This window comes from Eubalaena glacialis, chromosome 3 (assembly GCF_028564815.1).
Source record: "Eubalaena glacialis isolate mEubGla1 chromosome 3, mEubGla1.1.hap2.+ XY, whole genome shotgun sequence".
NCBI classification, from domain to species: domain Eukaryota; kingdom Metazoa; phylum Chordata; class Mammalia; order Artiodactyla; family Balaenidae; genus Eubalaena; species Eubalaena glacialis.
In genome coordinates this window covers 100,177,372-100,197,515 of record NC_083718.1, presented here as the reverse complement: position 1 = coordinate 100,197,515, position 20,144 = coordinate 100,177,372, and the positions used below count along the sequence as shown (strand labels likewise).

Below are 20,144 nucleotides of genomic sequence, written 5' to 3'. Positions count from 1 at the left end.
TGGTTTTTCAAATAACAGCATAAAGTGTAATTTGAGTTAATAAACAATGAATTTGAAAACTTGTAAATAACATATGTATTATGGAAATAGGAGCTCTAACCAGTTATTCATTTTAAACCCATGGACTGAATGCCTCTTTTATTCTAGGCATTAGAGATGAAGATGTGAAAGCCATGGTTCTTATCTTTCTGGAGTGCTCTAACTGGGCAGGGAGACGGATGAATAAACCATTAGGATACAGTACGATGAGTTACAAGACAGAAGTCCTTTTGGTTCAGAGAAGGTGACCCCCCAAACTGAGTCTTGATGGTAAAGAAGGATTTATCTAAGAGAATGTGGGTAGAGGGGAAATTTCAGGCAGAAGGTAAAATATATGTCAGTGACTGAAGGTTTGAGAAAACATGTCTCCTATGAAAAAGATCCCTTCAACTGAACCCTCCAATTTTTTCCAAGTTAGAATGAGAAAAAAATGCACCTGTAAAAAAAAAAATCACCTGGATTGTTTGTTTGAACACAAATAAATATAGCAGTCATGTGGGAAGCAAAAGTTCTTGACAAGGTAAACTAAGACAGACAAGGGTCAACTTGCTGCAGTCACTACCACTGTGTCTTGAGGGCTCAGATGGTGGTAAAGGGGAATTTAACACCTGTTGCCCACGGCCAAGTCCAGGGCCAACCCCACCCCTCCCCCACCCCAGGCTCCTTGCCTCTGGACTCCCTGTGGGTAGGAATGCTTCCCTCCTCTTGAGACTCTCCCTAAGCTCAACTTATTTTCTGACTTTTTATTCTTTCCTTTGAGGCGAAAAAATTTGAAAAGCAAATAAATACTTCTACGTAAAGCAATGTTTTGTTTCCTGATTATTCTACCAAAACAGAACTAAACTGCCTTTAAAAAATTTTTCCTTAAAGGTGTAAAAAATTACAAGTGACTCTCCTAAAACAAAGGCAGGATGGTCTAACATATAGAACTAAAGTAGGAGACCAGAAGTCTGGAAGAGAGTCTAACTTTAATTCTGCACATGCCGTCCTATAGATGGATGATAAATTTGGCCCCTTAAAAACCACAGTTATAATTTACCTTCTTCATGGAGATTTCTGTGAATTAATCAGAATGCGTGTAAAAACATTTTCACTCCTTAGAATAAAGATCATGTAGATGTATGATTTGTAAGTGTGAAGTATCACAACTATTTTCTAGGTTATTTAACTTTCATTGTGGATAAAAATATATATCTTTGGCACACTGATTACAGTTTACTGCTTATAACCGCCTTTTGGTTCCAATTAGCTTACAAAATTCTCCCCGTGGAACATTTGGGTATTCATAAATGACAATGAAGCAAATAAAACCCCATGATTGATATAGGACACAGGATCCTCATTGTTTCATAAGCTTTATTCTAAGAAGAAAACACATAAAAAGCACTCTATTGTAATGGAAGCCATAGATGGCATGGCAGGATGTTATATTTGCCTGTTTCTCTCTTGCCCTCTTTCCCTCTCTGATAAGTAGAATCTGTATCTTTTCTGGGAAAATAAAGTTTCCAATATGAACAAATCTCTTTAGGCCAGAAGGATATTTTCCTCAGTTACTAAGCCCTTATTATCACATATTGCAACACGCTTAGCATCAGTCCAATGACATGATCAGGATTGTTCCATATGTTATACTCAGTAAAAACTGTGCCTTACACCTACACTAGGAAACGTACACTAAATGGCCCATTTCCTATTTTATATTCATTTCACTGGAAGGCAATTTTATAGAACTTTCGAGGAAAGAAAAAGAAAAAGACAACAAAAAAGACTGGGAAAACGAGTCCCTTCAATGCAAAGATTGAACAGAGAACATTTTTACAGCTCAAGTGGCAACTCATTGTTTGAAAGAAGTTAGTTATAATGAAAATGCAGATAGCCCACTCACTTCAATAGCATTAGAAATTACTGTTGTTATAATAATAATACAGACTAGACGAATAGCTATTCAAAGAAAGAAAGTTCCTGATAGATAGCAGAGGATAATTTGTATTCTCTGGACATAGAGTATGTAGAAAACATGACAGACTACAATAAAATCCAACTTTCTACACTAATGAGTGAAATAACTCACTTGGAAAAAAAGAGGAGAAAACAGTTTAGTTTAGAAAGCATAATTTCTTGAAAATTTCCAAATAAGCCAAAAGCACTTAACTAGTACAAAAGACATTTTTGGAATGCAAATGCAAAGCCACTGTAACAGCCCAATAACAATTCTAGATTAATATCCTCAGGTTTAACTCTAGATATATTTGTAACAATATGATTTACAAAAACTCTTACTTAAAAACTTAAAATGGAAACCAGCTGCATCACTTTATCCTGAGCTTTGATCATTCCTCAGATCACTAAGGCCATGAGATTAGAAACCAGTTGTCTTGTTTGTGGTCCTCCCCAGATGAAACACAGTCAGACACACAGTAAGCAATTTATTAGTATTTGCATGGATGAATCGGTGGATCATTCATCCCTGAATTGATGAATGGGTGAATAAATAGAAGCTACTGTTTAACGAGCACTGTGCTAGAACTCTTTCATATATTAGTTATTTTATTCTGTATGCATTTTACAGATGATAAAGCTGAGGTGCACAGAGTAAGTAGTCTATAAAGGTTTTGCTGCTAGATGGCAGAATCAGTAACTAATACTCAGCAAAATGAGCTATAATTTCCTAAATTCTAGCACAGGAAAGAAAAACAGTTAACTTGCTTCTCTGGTGCTAATTACGTACAATCTCAAATGAGACCAAACCAATTGAGTAGAGACCAAAGAGAGTTGCTTAAAAACTATCTTCTCAGAAGCAAATGAAAAAGAAAAACTCCCCAATGCAGGAGTCACATCCGTTAGGGTGCAGACCATAAAGCACTTGTCACCTTGAACATGAAAACTGGCACATTAACATACATGATCCACTGTAAACACACCTACAGACTCACATGATTTCAGAGAATCAAACCAGCAACATTCTTTATACGCTTAGACCCAACAAGGAAGAGAGTTTTGTTCAGAAATTTAAAAAACATGTCACTGTAAATCATGCCACTGAGTAAGTACACATTCAGGCCAGTTTCCTACAGTACTTCCCACATGTACCGCCTGTAAAACAAAAGCTGATTTTATCACGACAGCCTTAAAGTATTGCAAGATCTTAAGTGCCTTTTGAATCGGACAAAACAATTGTATCCAGTTCAGTATGAAGGCTGCAGCAACTATATTTTCAATGTATACAGATTCTTTGAAAATATACCCTTTACTCGGTATCTGTCAGAGCCAAAGTACTGAGTTCATTTTAACACCATGTTTTGTAGTTAGTTTGCTATAAATGACCAAATAGTGAGCTGGGGATAATGCCTTAACTCTCACGGAATCTTACCAATTGGATCATCTAGTCCGTGGCTCACATTAAATTTATCTGGGATTGTATACAATCTACTCACGCCTGGGCTCAACCCAGACTAACTGTATCCTAATCTCTGGAAGTGGAGTTGTGTGTTGACATTTTACAAGGCACCCCCTCCCAGATGACTCAGTCAGAGTTGTGAGCTCTGCTCTGGTCCAGCCCCGCTCTTGTAACAAATGAAGAAATTAAGCCACATAGCGATTAACTGACTTGACCCAGGCATAGAGCTATTTGGCTACAGATGCATGACTTGAATCCAGGTTTTTTCATTCTGCCACTACTTCTTTCAATAAGGCTAGTATCTGTTAGCTAAAAATCCTTTGACTGGCTTAGAGGTACCCATAAGACAATTCTGACCTACGCTATATCCTTGTCAGAAATATTTGATGAACTTGTAACATATCTTGGAAATTCAAACAGAGCACCAGCTGCCAGCAGGCATGAAGGGTTCTTCTAAAGACAGGCAACCCAATGTCAAACCAATAATTGGAGCTGATAATTAAAGTGGGAGCTATGTCTGAGCAGTGAGTACAGAGCTGATACTCAATACACACTTGCTGAACTGAACTAAATGTGCTAATTGTTTTCCTCTGTTCTAGACATTAGCCTTTCTCATTCCTATCATATATCATCCCCTCAACAGATATACACACACGTTTTGTCATCCAGTGGTTCTCATTTCTCCTGAGAGTTTCCAAAGCCATTATACCGTCATACGAGAGACACCTCATGTTTCCAGGCTGCCGAAATGAAATGACAATAATTTCTTTCTTCTTGTCTAAAGAGAATAGAAGCCTGTACAATTCAGTAAAAGAGTGCTGGGGCTTCCTGTTCGTCACTCCGTCCTAACAAGAAAGAAGCTGAATGGGCTGAAAAAGCAACAACTCTGCTTGGATCCATAAGAGAGGGGAAGACACAGGACAAACCTTGGCCCTGAAGACCAGAGAGACAGACAGGCAAACACAGGGAGTCACAGCTTAGAGGAGAGGCTCACCAGCAGAAACTACTACAATACTCAGTGCCTACGCAGCGGCGGGAAAACCTGCACGGTAACTGACAAGTTGCTGGCAGCTTAGTGTCAAAAACCCTCAGAGTTGAAAACTCCGGGAGCCCAGTCACTGGGGGACCCCATCATAGTGTAAGACTTACCTTAAGGAGCTCGACCAGATTCCCATGGTAAATATGGAAAAAAAAAAATCCCTCTTGGCTACATGCAGAGGGAGGGCAAAAGGCATTCCCCTCTTAACAAGGCCTGCCCTCAGAGGAAGCTAGTTAACCAGAGCACAACCTGCTGGGGTATTTTCAGAGCCTACCTGACCTGGGGAAGAAGAAAACTCAACTCCAGCCCACTCTAGCCATCCTATCCCACCTTAGAGGGGAGAAAGAAAACTGAAAACAAAACAAAACAAAACCTGGGAAGTTTATCATCCAGAGGCACAAGCTCACTAAAAAATGGGACCTAATCATAGGACTAATATTTCCCCTCCTGCCACACTTCACCGCAACACTAAAGGCCTAGTTACAGCAGTTCCCTTTACCCAGTACCTCACACCTGGCTACCCAAGAAAAAAATTACAAGACATACCAAAAGGCTACATAACCTCACAGTGTGTTAGTTCGCTCATTTATAAAATGGGGATAATAATAGTATTTTTTATAGAACTCTCATTAGCATTATACGTGTTAATATATGTAAAGCATGCTTAGAACTCTACCTTGTACATAAAAAAGGTATAAAGAACATTAGTCATTAGTGCTATTATTGTCGCAAGAAAGGAATAAATAAGAGGGAATTCTGTCCAGGTCTGCCGGAAACAGGGCTAGGAGTAAGAAGGTAGATGGGACAGGAAAGGCTTCACAGAGAAGGCTCCAAATGAGCTGGAGGAGCAGCAGGAAGGCGTACACGGGAGGGATAGAGGGCACATAGCGTGTGGGCCACCCATGAGAGATGAGGTCAGAGAAGCAGGCAAGGGTTGGGCACGGATCCTCGGGTTCACAAATGCTTCCATTCAGACTAAGAAATGTGAATTTGTATGGTCGAAGGAAGACCCTGGAAGACTTTAACAAGGGATTATGTAATTCACTGCAATGTGAACTTTGTAGTGGTGGGAGGGTAACAGGAAGACAAATTCTGGAGGTGAGGAGACCAGTTAGAAGGTGATCTCAGATGTCAAGCAGCAGCTGATTAGAGTAGAAACTAGGCAGTGACAGTAGAGATGGAGAGGAAGAAATGCATTGAGAGCTAGTCAGAGGATAAAATGAGGCTTATCTGATGACTAAAGAGATGAGGAGGCGGTGAAAGAATGGAAGGAATAGAGAATATAGCAAGATGCCAGACTTGAGTGGAGGATGGTGGATGGATTGGATGCTTATGTCATCATTTAATAAGGATATAGAACACTTGAACAACACTATCAATTACTTGGACTTCATTGGCATTTGTAGGACATCCCACCCCAAAAAGTAGAATACACATTCTTTTCAATTGAACACAGAACATTTCTCAAGATAGACCACTTTCTGGGCCATAAAATAATTCTTAATAAATTAAAAATGATTTAAGTCATACAAACTATTTTCCCTTATGATATGGAATTAAATTAGAAATTAGAAATCCCAAATATTTGGAAACTAAATAATGTACCTCTAAATAACCCATAAGAAGAAAGGGAAAGGGAAATTAGAAAGTATTTTGAACTGACTTAAAATAAAAATACCAAACACACCAAAATTTGGGGGACAGGCAGCAAACGTAGTACTTAGAAACTTATAGTGCTAAATGTCTATATTAGAAGAAGAAAGTTCTCAAACCAGCAAGCAAATATTCTACCTTAGGAAACTAGAAAAATAAGAGCAAATTAAACCCAAAATAATAAGAAGAAAGGAAGTAATAACCAGACTAGTTCTAGGTACTTTTGCTGTAAGCATTTTTGTTGCAAACATTTTTGTCACATTAACTAACTGGTCATAAAGCAACTTTGCAGCAAAAGATAAAACAACTGGTTGACAGTTTTTGGTTTGACAATTTGGTTTCAACTGGTTGAGATATGTGAGCATTTCTTCCAGTCAGCAATGTTACTGATGGCTTTATCCAGCTGACAGATGAAGTTGATTTGCCCCAAGAGTTGTTTCTTATTTTGAAACACACTATGTTGGAGGAGAAAGAGGCTGAGGGCCTCAAAGGTGCAGAGTTGAACCCACATTTCCCCTAGAAATTTGTAACGTCTATCAACAGACATGTGACAATATACCAAGAACAAACAACAGTGCAGAGGCTTTCACAACACAATACAAAGCTCAGGTACGAATATGCATCCTAGTGTTTGGAAACTGATACCCCTCTTAATGAAGGAAGAAATTTTAGTGAAAAAGAGAAAGTGTAATGCCAAACAGAGACAAATCAACAAACAAACAATATGTATACATATATATATATATAATACTATGAACAAAAGACTTGGAAGATAAGTGCTTAGGGACAAGCCACAAAATAAAATCAGTTATTTGTGCAGTACTGTCATGAATCTACTGCACATATTTTATTTTTCATTATTTCATCTTTTATGGCAACATCTTTTATGGCAAGACTGCCTTATGGCCAATTAATTATGAGGCAAAAATGCTTGTGGCAAAGATGTCTACGGCAAAGATGCTTAAGGCGAAAATACTAGACATAAACCAGACCAGAGCAGAAATCACTGAAATGGGAAACAGAAAAATCATAGAGGGAACCAATGAAACCAAATGCTGGTTCTATGAAAAGAGCAACAAAATTCATAACAGTTACAGGCATACCTCATTTTTAGTGTACTTTATTGTGCTTTGCAGATACTGCATTTTTTTACAAATTGAAAGTTTGTGGCAACCCTGTGTCAAACAATTCTATCAGCGCCATTTTCCAATAGCATTTGCTCACTTCATGCCTCTGTGTCACATTTTGGTAATTCTCTCAATATTTCAAACTTTTTCATTATTATTTTATTTGTTATGGTGATCTGTGATCAGTGATCTTTGATGTTACTACTATGACTCACTGAAGGCTCAGATAATAGCATTTTTTAGCAATAAAGTATTTTAAAATTAAGGTATGAACTTTTTAAAAGACATAACGCTATCGCACACTTAACAGACTACAGTATAGTGTAAACATAACTTTTATACTCACTGGGAAATTAAAAAATTTGTGTGACTTGCTTTATTGAGGTGGTCTGGAACCAAACCTGCAATATCTCTGAGGTATGCCTGTAGTTAGATTGACCAGAAAAAAAAAGAAGACGCAGATTACCAATGTCAGAAATGAGAGAGATGACACCACAGATTCTACACACAAACTACCAAAGCTCACTCCAAAGGAAATACATAACCTGGATAGCCATATATTTACTAAAGAAATCGAATTTGTAATTGAAAAAAATCTTCTTACAAAGGAAACTCCGGACCTCTATAGCTTCTTGGTAAATTTTACAAAACAATTCAGGAAGAAATAATAATGCTGATTCTTTCAGAAAATTTATGAGAATAGTTCCCAATTCATTCTTTGAGTATTAAACTATTACCAAACCCAGACAAAGACATTACAAAAAAATAAAATAACAACAAAAAGGACAACATATCCTTACCAACTGGGGTTTATCTCAGGAAAGCAAGATTAGTTTAACATCTGAAAACCAATGTAATTCACCATATTAACAAATTAAAAAAGAAAAACTAATTATTTCAATTGATGCAGAAAGAACATGACAAAATCCAGCATGCATTACTGATAAAGATTCCCAGCAAACCAGGACTAGAAGGGAAAGTCCTCAACTTGATAAAGGGCATTTATGAAAAACTACAGATAACATAATATCTAATGGTAAAGGAGTTAATGCTTTCCCTCTAAGATCAAAAATAAAGCAAGGATGTACTCTCTTACTACCACCATTCGACATTTTACTGGAGGTCCTGGCCACTGTCACAAGGCAAGAAAAAGACATCAAAGGCATCCAGATTGCAGAGGAAGAAGTAAAACTGTTTATACATTGACAACATAATTGTCTAAAAAAAATCTACTTCAATCTATAGAAAAAAGCTACTAGAACTACTATGTGAGTTCAACAAGGTTTCAGGATAAAAGATCAATTTACAAAAATCAATTTATTTCTATATACTAGCAATAAACAGTAGAAATTGAAATTTTAAAACTACCATTTATAGTAGCATCAAAATGAAATATGAAATAATTATAGATAAATATAACAAAAGGTGTGCATGTCTTCTACTCTGACAATGACAAAACACTGCTGAGAATTTAAAGACCTAAATAAATGGAGAGATGTATCATGGTCAGTAGTCAGAAGACTCAATATTGTTAAAATGTCAATTCTCCCATATTGATCTACAATTCAACACAATCCCAATCAAAATCCCAGCAAGCTTTTATTGGTGAAATTGTCAAGATATTCTAAAATTCATATGAAATGCAAAGCACCTAAAATAGCCAAAACATCTTTGGACAAAAAAAAATGTGGGGTACTAAGACTACTGATTTTAAGACTTACTATTAGCTGCAATAATCAAAACAGCATCATATTGGTACAAATATGGAGAAAAAGATCAGAAAAACAGAGGGTCCAGAAACAGACCTACACATATATGAAAAAACTTTTCTACAAATGTAAAGGCGATGCAGTGGAGAAATGATTTTCAACAAATGGTGCTGGAACACACTGAATCCATATGCAAAAAAATAACCATTATTACCATATACAAAAATAGCTCAAAATGGATCATAAACCTAAATGTAAAACCTAAAACTACAAAGCTTCTAGAAGAAAACACAGGGAAATATCTTTGTTGCCTTGGGGAAGGCAAAGATTTCTTTGATACAGTGCTCATAGCTTCTTAAAGGAACAAATTAACAAATTGGACTATATCAAAAGTAAACACTTCTGCTCTATGCATAACATTATTAAGATAATAAAAAGGCAAGCCACAGGCTAGGAGAAAATATATGGAAATAATATAATTTATCAAGGACTTGTATTCAAAATATATAAGGGACTCTCAAAATTCAATAATTAGAAAACAGACAACCCATTAAAAAATTTGACAAAATATTTGAACAAGCACTACATCAGTGAAGTTATATGTATGGAAAATAAGCACAGAAAAAGATGCTCAATATCAGTAGTCATTAGGGAAATGTAAATCAAGACCACAATGAGATACCACTATATACCTGTTAGAACAGATAAATTTAAGAAGACTGACCATACCCAACACTGGTGAGGATATACTGCACCTAGAAGTGTCATGTACAGCTGGTGGAACTGTAACTTGATAAAGTCACTTAGAAAAACAGTTTGGTAGTCTCTCAAAAAATTAAACATATATCTACTTATGATGTCCTTTCAGTATTTACCTAAGAGAAATGAAAACATGTGTCCATACAAAGACTTACACTTAAATGTTCATAGCGGCTTTTTTTTTCTTTTGAGAAAGGAAATAAACTTTTTATTCAATTAATTAGTAAAATCCAAATTTTTTTATTGTATAAGCTCATGTTTTAGCTTTTAATGTTTTATATCTGCAGCTTTATGTGTGGAGAAGTTTATTTAAACTTCAACTCATAATTATTTTCTGTATATTTCCCCATAATAATGTACATTTATGAATTTGACTTGCAGATGTCTATCTGTATAGTTTCTCTTTCAGAACAATAGAAATGATATAATAATAACAACAACAATCACACATATAGCATTTACTTTGTGCCAGGCATTATCTAAAGTGATTTATATATATTAACCAAATTAATCTTCACAATAAATCGTGATATATATATTAGCATTGGTGACATTTACATCTGAGGAACTGTGGGACAGAGAAGTTAAATAACTTGCTCAAATATATACAGCACTTAGTAGTTGGTTAAGATGGATTTCAACCCAGACAATTTTTTCCAAATCCCATACCCTTAAATCCTGTCTTATATTCTCAATACACATGAAGTAGATTATGTTGATTTTGAAAACTTAAAAAGCAGGGATTGCCTTTTCTCACCACTACCCAAATATCCCATCTTGCTATTATTGCCTTTTGTCTATTTTAGCTTGTTTCCCCTACTCAAATGTCCTCTGCATTTTTACATATAAAATCCCTACTAAACTAACAAGACCTAGACTGAATTATATGTTCTTTTTTTAATTTTTTAACATCTTTATTGGAGTACAATTGCTTAACAATGTTGTGTTAGTTTCTGCTGTATAACAAAGTAAATCAGCTATACGTATACATATATCCCCATATCCCCTCCCTCTTGCATCTCCCTCCCACCCTCCCTATCCCACCCCTCTAGGTGGTCACAAAGCACCAAGCTGATCTGCCTGTGCTATGCGGCTGCTTCCCACTAGCTATCTATTTTACATTTGGTAGTATATATAAGTCCATGCCACTCTCTCACTTCATCCTAGCTTACCCTTCCCCCTCCCCGTGTCCTCAAGTCCATTCTCTACGTCTGCATATTTATTCCTGTCCTGCCCCTAGTTTCTTCAGAACCTTTTTTTTTTTTTAGATTCCACATATATGTGTCAGCATATGGTATTTGTTCTTCTCTTTCTGACTTACGCCACTCTGTATGACAGCCTCTAGGTCCATCCACCTCACTACAAATAACTCAATTTCATTTCTTTTTATAGCTGAGTAATATTCCATTGTATATATGTGCCACATTTTCTTTATCCATTCATCTGTCGATGGACACTTAGGTTGCTTCCATGTCCTGGCTATTGTAAATAGGGCTGCAATGAACATTGTAGTACATGTCTCTTTTTGCATTACGGTTTTCTCAGGGTATATGCCCAGTAGTGGGATTGCTGGGTTGTATGGTAGTTCTATTTTTAGTTTTTTAAGGAACCTCCATACAGTTCTCCACAGTGGCTGTATCACTATACATTCCCACCAGCAGTGCAAGAGGGTTCCCTTTTCTCCACACCCTCTCCAGCATTTATTGTTTGTAGATTTTTTGATGATGGCCATTCTGACTGGTGTGAGGTGATACCTCATTGTAGTTTGATTTGCATTTCTCTAATGATTAGTGATGTTGAGCATCCTTTCATGTGTTTGTTGGCAATCTGTATATCTTCTTTGGAGAAATGTCTGTTTAGGTCTTCTGCCCATTTTTGGATTGGGTTGTTTGTTTTTTTTTGATATTGAGCTGCATGAGCTGCTTGTATATTTTGGAGATTAATCCTTTGTCAGTTGCTTTGCTTGCAAATCTTTTCTCCCATTCTCAGGGCTGTCTTTTCATCTTGTTTATGGTTTCCTTTGCTGTGCAAAAGCTTTTAAGTTTCATTAGGTCCCATTTGTTTACTTTTGTTTTTATTTCCATTTCTCTAGGAGGTGGGTCAAAAAGGATCTTGCTGTGATTTATGTCATACACTGTTCTGTTTATGTTTTCCTCCAAGAGTTTTAGTGTCTAGCCTTACATTTAGGTCTTTAATCCATTTTGAGTTTATTTTTGTGTATGGTGTTAGGGAGTGTTCTAATTTCATTCTTTTACATGTAGCTGTCCAGTTTTCCCAGCACCACTTATTGAAGAGGCTGTCTTTTCTCCACTGTATATTCTTGCCTCCTTTATCAAACATAAGGTGACCATATGTGTGTGGGTTTATCTCTGGGCTTTCTATCCTGTTCCACTGATCTATACTGCTGTTTTTGTGCCAGTACCATACTGTCCTGATTACTGTAGCTTTGTAGTAGAGTCTGAAGTTAGGTAGCCAGATTCCTCCAGCTCCGTTTTTCTTTCTCGAGATTGCTTTGGCTATTCGGGGTCTTTTGTGTTTCCATCCGGATTGTGAAATTTTTTGTTCTAGCTCTGTGAAAAATGCCATTGGCAGTTTGAGAGGGATTGTATTGAATCTGTAGATTGCTTTGGGTAGTATAGTCATTCTCACAATGTTGATTCTTCCAATCCAGGAACATGTTATATCTCTCCACCTGTTTATATCATCTTTAATTTCTTTCGTCAGTGTCTTATAGTTTTCTGCATACAGGTCTTTTGTCTCCTTAGGTAGGTTTATTCCTAGGTATTTTATTCTTTTTGTTGCACTGGTAAATGGGAGTATTTCCTTAATTTCTCTTTCAGATTTTTCATCATTAGTGTATGGGAATGCAAGAGATTTCTGTGCATTAATTTTGTATCCTGCTACTTTACCAAATTCATTGATTAGCTCTAGTAGTTTTCTGGTAGCATCTTTAGGATGCTCTATGTATAGTATCATGTCATCTGCAAACACTGACAGTTTTACTTCTTCTTTTCTGATTTGTATTCCTTTTATTTATCTTTCTTCCCTGAATGCTGTGGCTAAAACTTCCCAAACTATGTTGAATAATAGTGGTGAGAGTGGGCAACCTTGTCTTGTTCCTGATCTTAGTGGAAATGGTTTCAGTTTTTCACCATTGAGGACAATGTTGGCTGTGGGTTTGTCATATATGGCCTTTACTATGTTGAGGTAAGTTCCCTCTATGCCTACTTTCTGGAGGGTTTTTATCATAAATGGGTGTTGAATTTTGTCAAAAGCTTTTTCTCCATCTATTGAGATGATCATATGGTTTTTATTCTTCAATTTGTTAATATGGTGTATCACATTGATTGATTTGCATAAATTGAAGAATCCTTGCATTCCTGGGATAAACCCCACTTTATCATGGTGTATGATCCTTTTAATGTGCTGTTGGATTCTGTTTGCTAGTATTTTGTTGAGGATTTTTGCATCTATGTTCATCAGTGATATTGGCCTGTAGTTTTCTTTTTTGTGACATCTTTGGTTTTGGTATCAGGGTGATGGTGGCCTCGTAGAATGAGTGTGGGAGTGCTCCTCCCTCTGGTATATTTTGGAAGAGTTTGAGAAGGATGGGTGTTAGCTCTTTTCTAAATCTTTGATAGAATTCACCTGTGAAGCCATCTGGTCCTGGGCTTTTGTTTGTTGGAAGACTTTTAATCACAGTTTCAATTTCAGTGCTTGTGATTGGTCTGTTTATATTTTCTATTTCTTCCTGGTTCAGTCTCGGAAGGTTGTGCTTTTCTAAGAATTTGTCCATTTCTTCCAGGTTGTCCATTTTATTGGCATATAGTTGCTTGTAATCTCTCATGATCCTTTGTATTTCTGCAGCATCAGTTGTTACTTCTCCTTTTTCATTTCTAATTCTGTTGATTTGAGTCTTCTCCCTTTTTTTCTTGATGAGTCTGGCTAATGGTTTATCAAGTTTGTTTATCTTCTCAAAGGACCAGCTTTTAGTTTTATTGATCTTTGCTATTGTTTCCTTCATTTCTTTTTCATTTATTTCTGATCTGATCTTTATGATTTCTTTCCTTCTGCTAACTTTGACGCTTTTTTGTTCTTCTTTCTCTAATTGCTTTAGGTGTAAGGTTAAATTGTTTATTTGAGATTTTTCTTGTTTCTTGAGGTAGGACTCTATTGCTATAAACTTCCCTGTTAGAACTGCTTTTGTTGCATCCCATAGGTTTTGGGTCATCACGTTTTCATTGTCATTTGTTTCTAGGTATTTGATTTCTTCAGTGATCTCTTGGTTATTTAGTAGTGTATTGTTTAGCCTCCATGTGCTTGTATTTTTACAGTTTTTTTTTCCTGTAATTGATATCTAGTCTCATAGCGTTGTGGTCAGAAAAGATACTTGATATAATTTCAATTTTCTTAAACTGACCAAGGCTTGATTTGTAACCCAAGATATGATCTATCCTGGAGAATGTTCCATGAGCACTTGAGAAGAAAGTGTATTCTGTTGTTTTTGGATGGAATGTTCTATAAATATCAATTAAGTCCATCTTGTTTAATGTGTCATTGAAAGCTTGTGTTTCCTTATTTATTTTCATTTTGGATGACCTGTCCATTGGTGAAAGTGGGGTGTTAAAGTCCCCTACTATGTTTGTGTTACTGTTGATTTCCCCTTTTGTGGCTGTTAGCATTTGCCTTATGTATTGAGGTGCTCCTATGTTGGGTGCATAAATATTTACAATTGTTATATCTTCTTCTTGGATTGATCCCTTGATCATTATGTAGTGTCCTTCTTGGTCTCTTGTAGTAGTCTTTATTTTAAAGTCTATTTTGTCTGATATGAGAATTGCTACTCCAGTTTTCTTTTGATTTCCATTTGCATGGAATATCTTTTTCCATCCCCTCACTTCCAGTCTGTATGTGTCCCTAGGTCTGAAGTGGGTCTGTTGTAGACAGCATATATATGGGTCTTGTTTTTTGATCCATTCAGCCAGTCTATGTCTTTTGGTTGGAGCATTTAATCCATTTACATTTAAGGTAATTATCAATATGTAGTTCCTATTACCATTTTCTTAATTGTTTTGGGTTTGTTTTCGTAGGTCTTTTCCTTCTCTTTTGTTTCCTGCCTAGAGAATTTCATGTAGTATTTGTTGTAAAGCTGGTTTGGTGGTGCTGAATTCTCTTAGCTTTTGCTTCTGTGTAAAGGTTTTAATTTCTCTGTCGAATCTGAATGAGGTCCTTGCTGGGTAGAATAATCTTGGTAGTAGTTTTTTCCCTTTTGTCACTTTAAATACGTCCTGTCACTTCCTTCTGGGTTGCCGAGTTTCTGCTGAAAGATCAGCTGTTAACCTTATGGGGATTCCCTTGTATGTTATTTGGTGCTTTTCCCTTGTTGCTCTTAATATTTTTTCTTTGTATTTAATTTTTAATAGTTTGATTAATGTGTCTTGGTGTGTTTCTCTTTGGATTTATTCTGTGTGGAACCCTCTGTGCTTCCTGGACTTGATTGACTATTTTCTTTCCCATATTAGGGAAGTTTTCAACTATAATTTCTTTAAATACTTTCTCAGTCCCTTTCTTTTTCTCTTCTTCTTCTAGGAGCCCTATAATTCGAATGTTGGTGCGTTTAATGTTGTCCCAGCGGTCTCTGAGACTGTCCTCAATTCTTTTCATTCTTTTTTCTTTATTCTACTCTGCGGTAGTTATTTCCACTATTTTATCTTCCAGGTCACTTATCCGTTGTTCTGCCTCAGTTTTTCTGCTACTGATTCCTTCTAGAGAATTTTAAATTTCATTTATTGTGTTGTTCACCATTGTTTGTTTGCTCTATATTTCCTCTAGGTCCTTGTTAAACATTTCTTGTATTTTCTCCATTCTGTTTCCAAGATTTTGGATCATCTTTACTATCAGTACTGTGAATTCTTTTTCAGGTAGACTGACTATTTCCTCTTCATTTGTTAGGTCTGGTGGGTTTTTACCTTGCTCCTTCATGTGCTGCGTATTTCTCTGTCTTCTCATTTTGCTTAACTTACTGTGTTTGGGGTCTCCTTTTCACAGGCTGCAGGTTCGTAGTTCCCATTGTTTTTGGTGTCTGCCCACAGTGGGTAAGGTAGGTTCAGCGGGTTGTGTAGGCTTCCTGGTGGAGGGGACTGGTGCCTGTGTTCTGGTGGATGAGGCTGGATGTTGTCTTTCTGGTGGGCAGGACCATGTCCAGTGGTGTGTTTTGGGGTGTCTGTGAACTTATTATGATTTTAGGCAGCCTCTCTGCTAATGGGTGGGGTTGTGTTCCTGTCTTGCTAGTTGTTTGGCATGGGGTGTCCAGCACTGGAGCTTGCTAGTCATTGAGTGGAGCTGGGTCTTAGCATTGAGATAGAGATCTCTGGGCAAGCTCTCACTGATTGATGTTATGTGAGGCCAGGAGGTTTCTGGTGGACCAATGTCCTGAACTCAGCTCTCCCACCTCAGGGGCTCAGGCCTGACACCTGGCTGGAGCACCAAGATTCTGTCAGCCACACGGCTCAGAAGAAAATGGAGAAAAAAAAGAAAGAAAGAAAAAAAATAATAAAATAAAAGTTATTAAAATAAAAAATAAAAAAGTATTATTAAAATGAAAAAATAAAAAAAGTAATTAAAAAAAAAAAGAAAGAGAGCAACCAAACCAATAAACAAATCCTGCAATGATAACAGGAGCTAAAAACTATACTAAGATAAACATAAAAATCAGAAACTAGTCAGTTGCATACAGCAAACCCCAAGTCTACAGTTGCTCCCAAAGTCCACCACCTCAATTTTGGGATGATTCATTGTCTATTCAGGTATTCCACAGATGCAGGGTATATCAAGTTGATTGTGGAGATTTAATCCACTGCTTCTGAGGCTGCTGGGAGAGATTTCCCTTTCTCTTCTTTGTTCGCACAGCTCCCGGGGTTCAGCTTTGGATTTGGCCCCACCTGCGTGTAGGTCGCCTGAGGGCGTCTGTTCTTCGCTCAGACAGGACGGGGTTAAAGGAGCGGCTAATTCGGGGGGGTCTGGCTCACTCAGGCCGGGGGAGAGGGAGGGGTATGGATGCGGGGCGAGCCTGCTGCGGCAGAAGCCGGCATAACGTTACACCAGCCTGAGGCGCGCCGTGCGTTCTCCCGGGGAAGTTGTCCCTGGATCACGGGACCCTGGCAGTGGCGGGCTGCACAGGCTCCTGGGAGGTGAGGTGTGGATAGTGACCTGTGCTTGCACACAGGCTTCTTGGAGGCTGCAGCAGCAGTGGCCTTAGCGTCCCAAGCCCGTCTCTGCTGTCTATGCTGATAGCCGCGGCTCACGCCCGTCTCTGGAGCTCATTTTAGGCGGTGCTCTGAATCCCCTCTCCTCGCGCACCCCGAAACAATGGTCTCTTGCCTCTTTGGCAGCTCCAGACTTTTTCCCGGACTCCCTCCCGGCTAGCCGTGGTGCACTAGCCCCCTTCAGGCTGTGTTCATGCCGCCAACCCCAGTCCTCTCCCTGCGATCCAACTTCCGAAGCCCGATCCTCAGCTCCCAGCCCCGCCCGCCCCAGCGGGTGAGCAGACAAGCCTCTCGGGCTGGTGAGTCCTGGTCGGCACCGTTCCTCTGTGTGGGAATCTCTCCGCTTTGCCCTCTGCACCCCTGTTGCTGCGCTCTCCTCCATGGTTCTGAAGCTTCAACCCCCACCCCACCACCCCGTCTCCGCCAGTGAAGGGGCTTCCTAGTGTGTGTAAAGTTTTACTCCTTCACAGCTCCCTCCCTGAGGTGCAGGTCCCGTCCCTATTCTTTTGCCTCTTTTTTTTCTTTTTCTTTTGCCCTACCCAGGTACATGTGGAGCTTCTTGCCTTTTGGGAAGTCTGAGGTCTTCTGCCAGCGTTCAGTAGGTGTTCTGTAGGAGCTGTTCCACATGTAGATGTATTTTTGATGTATTTGTGGGGAGGAAGGTGATCTCCACGTCTTACTCCTCAGCCATCTTGAAGGTCCTCCCCATAGCGGGTTATTTGTTACAGCCCCAAACAGTAATAACCTGAAAGCCCCTCAATAGGCTACTGGATAACCTGTGCTAAACCCATACCTGGAATAATAATCAGCAATAAAAAGAAAGAACTTATTTCACTTAGCATTATGTCGCCCAAGTTCCTCCATGTTTTTGCAAATGGGGGGATTTCCTTCTTTTCAAAGTCTGAATAGTATTCCATTATGTTATACACCACATTTTCTTAATTTACTCATTCATCCATTGATGGATATTTAGGTTGCTTCCAAGTCTTTCCTGTACTTATATGAGGAATCTAAAATAGTCGAACTCATAGAAGCAGAGAGTAGAACAGGGGTGGCCAAAGAATGGGGGAAGGGGGAAATGGCGATGGAGTAGTCAAGGGTACAAGTTTCAGTTATGCAAGACGGATAACTGCTAGAGTTCTACTGTACAGCACAGAGTTTATAGTTAGTAATACTGTACTATATACTTAAAAATTTGCTAATAGGGTAGGTCTTAATGTTGAATGTTGTTAATCACAAAATATAAAATAAAAAATAAAGAGGATAAGAGGAAACTTTTAGAAGTGATGGGTATGTTTATGGCATAAATTGTGGCGATAGTTTCTCCAAACTCATCAAGCTGTATGCATTAAGTATGTATAGCTTTTTGTATGTTAATCATACCTCAATAAAGCAGTTTTAAAGAAACGAAAGAACTATTGTTACACGGAGTAACATGTTTTAATCTCAAGATAGTTATGTTAAGTGAAAGAAGCCATACAAAAAAGAATACGTACTATATGATGTACTATATAAAATTCTGAAAAATGCAAATTCATAGTGTGAAAGCAGAACCACGGTTGGCTGGGGGTTGGGGAAGGGCAAGAAGCAGAGGCAGGAGGGAGATTACAAAGGGGCACACAAAAACCTTGGGGGCTGATTTTATCACCTTGACTGTAACAGTGCTTTCACTTATATATACATTTGACAAAACTTATCAAATTCAACTGCACTTTAAGTATGTGTACTTGATTATATATATCAAAGTTGTTGTTATTTTTTTTTAAGTGGTATTAGTAATCCAAGTAGGAGTAGTTTCTGCAGGAGACTGCATTACGAATAGGACATAAGGAGGCAGAGACTGAGTACAGACTACTCTCTCAGGAAGTTCAGCTATGGGAACGGGAGAGGGAGAGGATGAGAGGGAGTGAGGGAGCAGGAGACTGACATAACTAGACAACATGTTGAGTTATATGTGTTTTAAGATAGGAGGAGCTTGAGCATATTTATAAGCTATAGAAAAGGAGCCAGTGGAGAGAATGAAATTGAAAATGTAGGGGTCAAGAGCCAACTGATGAAATGTGGGATGGAAAACTCCAAGCAAAAGGTAAGCCTTGAATAAGAGGACTCTTAGGCGTACACAAGGTGTGTTTTGTGGTTGGGCTGGGAGATGCAGGAGTGGATGGAAGAGTTAGTAAAATTTAAGTCTGTCATTCTCTCTCTTCCTTTTTTGGGAAGAATGAGGTATGAGAAGAGTAGGATACTTAAGAAGGATGGTGGAGCTCTGGAAAAGCCACTGGCTACAGAAACTGAAATGTGGTTGGAGCTAAATGTCCAACTTAGGGGCATTCTTCTATACCAAGATGACAGACAATAAGATAGTTTTGTACAAACAAAATAGCTATCATTTACACATGTGCTCAATGGATTATTATCTAACAGTCCTTTTCTGGTCTCTTCACCCCTAGAAAATTTCACTCATGTGCTAAGCTTTCTGTTGATCCCACCCTTTTCTTCCTCAACACACAACACTTTTAACACTCTTTCTTTAAGATGTTGGGAAGTATTTCTAACATATACATGAAAATACAGAATAATTTAATGAACAGCAATGTTCTACCATCAAGCTCTATCAAATCTTAACACTGTACCATATTTACCTCAGTTAACAAAACCCTTGAACCAAAGCAGGCTAACTGGATAAGAGAGATTTCATCACCAGCAAACATCAACATACTCACTTACTTTTCACATTTTATTTATTTCATAAATAATGCACATGGCACCTCTAATAGCTTCAGGTATTACTGTGGGTAGGCACAAATGAAATATGGCCAGAAATGGCCACTGGCAAGCTAGTAAGGTATTTCCTCTGAAGTGAAGTGCTAATATGTGAAAGCCATGTGAATTAGATGATACCCAAGGTCCTACTTTTGGAAAAAATGCTCTGTCAAAGTATGAATTCTTAATATAAATGGTAATTCTGATTCATAGCACAGATACTATTTTCTTTAGTGTTCTAACACTCATTGCCACTTTAGCGTTGGTAAATTTGAGGGTGGTGAATAAAAAATATTTTTCCTCACATCATGTAAAATTTCTGAAGCTGAAAGCATACAATCAGTTTCTAAAGATAAGAGCTTTATTCTCCAAGTGGTAATAAATCATCCGTTAAAT

At 37.9% G+C, this 20,144-nt stretch overlaps 1 protein-coding gene across 1 annotated transcript in view; it reads right to left on the bottom strand.

Annotated features, from left to right (window-relative positions):
• The window catches only part of VAV3 (vav guanine nucleotide exchange factor 3), a 422,617-nt gene that overhangs the window by 61,136 nt on the left and 341,337 nt on the right, over positions 1–20,144 (bottom strand). The gene's annotated exons all lie outside the window — the stretch shown is intronic.